The sequence below is a fragment of the Nansenia antarctica genome, assembly GCF_963989245.1.
Source record: "Nansenia antarctica genome assembly, chromosome: 2".
In the NCBI taxonomy this organism is placed as follows: domain Eukaryota; kingdom Metazoa; phylum Chordata; class Actinopteri; order Argentiniformes; family Microstomatidae; genus Nansenia; species Nansenia antarctica.
Window position 1 is genome coordinate 23,660,665 of NC_137675.1, and position 3,205 is coordinate 23,663,869.

Genomic DNA, 3,205 nt, shown 5'->3' on the forward strand with positions numbered 1-3,205 from the left:
TTTTTTTTGGTTGTTGTTGTCCATGTTGACGAGAAAACGTGTGAAATCCGTTGGAAACGCCGGTATGAGATGAGAGATCGCCGCTGAGAGAGAGAGAGAGATAAAGAGTAATGTAGACAGACAGGATGTGTGTTCACAAACAGCATGGCGAGCTGCAGGAGATAACAGTTGTTGGTTTCAGCCCGGTATCATGTTCCCTGACAGGTGATGGATCTCCCCTTCTCCGTGCTTCAGGCTGGTTCTGGTGGATAGAACCAGGATGTGTGTGTGTGTGTGTGTGTGTGTGTATGTGTGTGTGTGTGTGTGTGTGTGTGTGTGTGTGTGTGTCTAACAGTAGTTGGGGTGGGGGTTAAAATGTTCACTTCACCCCTCCTTCTGGGCCTGTGTGTGTGTGTGTGTGTGTGTGTGTGTGTGTGTGTGTGTGTGTGTGTGTGTCTTCCGGGCGTGTGTGATGATGATAATGATGTCGCCGCGGCAGGTGCAGGGCTGCGTGAGCTGCAGGTGACGTCTCTCGTGCTCCGTTAATGATTCCAATTAAAGTAATTAAGACCCGCACTCTGCCTCTCCTCCCTCTCCCCCTCGCCTGCCTCCACCCCCCCGCCCCCACTCTGCCTCTCCTCCCTCTCCCCCTCGCCTGCCTCCACCCCCCCGCCCGCACTCTGCCTCTCATCCCTCTCCCTCTCCCCTCGCCTGAACTCTCTGCCTCCCTCTCCCTCTCCCCCTCGCCTGCCTCCACCCCCTCGCCCACTCTGCCTCTCCTCCCTCTCCCTCTCCCCTCGCCTGCCTCCACACTCACCCTGCTGTGGGCTTTCACCACCACCGTACGCCGCCACGACCCCCGCCACGTGCCATCATCCACCCCCCCTGCCCCCCCACCCCCCCCTCATGGGTACGCAGACTGGCACCGATCTCGCCACCTGCCCCAGATAGCGCCTGCCTGCCTGCCCGCCCGCCCGCCCGTCTGCCCACGGGCGTTAAAAAAAACATGACGTCTAAAAGCGGCGAAATGGCCCACTTCAGAAGCACTTAAAAGACAAGAGAGATCCCCCTCGACTCAACTTATTGTGGAGGGACGACAGGAAGGAGGAGACCGGGTTGGTGAGAAAGAGAGGGGAAGAGAAAGGAGAGAGGGAGGGAGGGAGGGAGGGTTGCCAAGTAGGTTCCTAACGAGAGAGAGAAGATAGTATTGTTTTGTTAGGGCCCTTCTTTCTTTTCCGTGGGGGGGGTTGACATGTCACACATGTTTTTTTGGATGGAGGAGGAGGGTGGGGGGTGGGGGAAGGGGGGTGAACGAGGGAGTGGGGGATGTCAGGAGGGGGTGTGGGGTAAAAAGGTTCCTGTCATTGCCATACGCTCGAACGGGTTGGGTGGTTGTGTAGAGCTGCGGTGGGGGTGACACATCTCCTCCGGCTTTACATTGGTTCTCTACAGGAGCTGTCTACAGTAAGTCACCCCCGAGACCCCCCCCCCCCCCCCCCACCCCCCGAGAACCCTTCACTCTCTCCAGTCCGTCGTGTCTCCTCTAGATGTCTCCCGTGTCTCTCCAACAAGAATGATTGAGACCTCAGGACTGGCTGACACCCTCACAAGAGGGTCGTCGTCGTCCACCCCCCCAACATTTTTCCTCACGTGTTGGATCATAACAATAATCAGATGAATTTGACCCCAAAACCCCAAAATAAAATCGGCAACAGCTTCATACCGGCCTTCATCCGCATTCCCACGGAAATATCTATCATTATTAGATACACGTTTATTTGTCTGTTTCTCACCGTACAACAACAAAGGGATTGATTTCACAACGTCAGGCCTGCCTCACTCCGCATTTCCCACAGACGACTGGGAACCGCCACACCGGGCCAACACGTTGACATCACTCTGGCACCGCGCGGACGCATCCTGATGGATCCACTGTAGAAACATATGAAACTCCCTTCTTCTAGCTCATTGTAGCTGCCAATAGCCCCTGGCTCTAAGCGTAGATTACTTTTCCTTTGCGATGACTGATGGATAGATATTCACTTACTTAGAGAGAGTAGACAGATGTATTTGTTGTAAAGTCTCTTCAGATGAAGGGCGTCTGCTAAATGCCAGGGATGTAAGTGTAATGTAATGTAACTCCTTTGGATTTACTGGGTTCCCTCACGAAAGCCTGATTTCAGAAGGCGAGACAGAGAGACAGAGACAGAGAGCCTGATTTGTCGTTGGCATCGGAAGGGGGGGGGGGTGGTCCAGTCCAGACCGGGTCTGGTCCAGAGAACCGTCATCCTAACATCCGTGAGAAGAGCTTTGATGAACCCTGTAGCTACGGCTAACGCGCTCCTCCTGTCTGCCATTCCCATTCTGGAACTCTCGCGCGTGGGTTCAGAACATTTCCCAAGCCTAGGAGCCAAGCGGAGAATGCGGTTGTGGGCGCCAAACCAATAACACTGTGGATACTGGATACTGATACTGTGAAAGGGGGCGAGATTTTGGCTTTTTTCTCGAAAGTGCTTTTATGACAACGAGAGAATGCGGTTGATGTGGTGGAGGGCTCCTCACCAAGACGTTTTTTGGATTATGTCCCGCGAGATTTCGAGTTCAGAAACAATGGATTTCAAAAAAAGAATCCGGAGGTACTTTCATGTCAAAAAACATAGGGAAAAGCAGCCACTGCAAACAGAGATTGAGAGGGGGTTTTGGTGAGAATTGAGTGGAGTTTGGTAATCTGGCGACAGACAGGCAACGACGAGGGAATTATCCTGGTGGGCCGGGCGACGCTGCCTCTGCCTGGGCAGCCAATCGCCTCCAGAAGGCTGTCACCCTCTCTATGATGATAAATGCTATCATTAGAGAGTATCTGTCATCGATTAAACGTCCTGGAAACCTCTTTTGCAAAAGTCTGAAATTGCAATGGACGATATTCATTCATCATATGACTTGTTATGTTTGCTCAGACAGGCATGCCAGTATAAAAAAAAAGTGCCAGAAATTCCCATAACTTATGTTCGTGTTTTCATACCAAACAATTTGGGTAAAAGAAATTGTTATTACCACCAAACCAAACCCCTCACTTAAAACACCACCATCACCACCATTGTTACCGCTATGACTACCAACGCCACGGATCCAAACGCCTTCTTCTGATGATAACACACACACACTCGAATGCGACGGATGTCTGTCCACAAAACACACACTGGCATCTTTGCTTTGAGTGGATGTG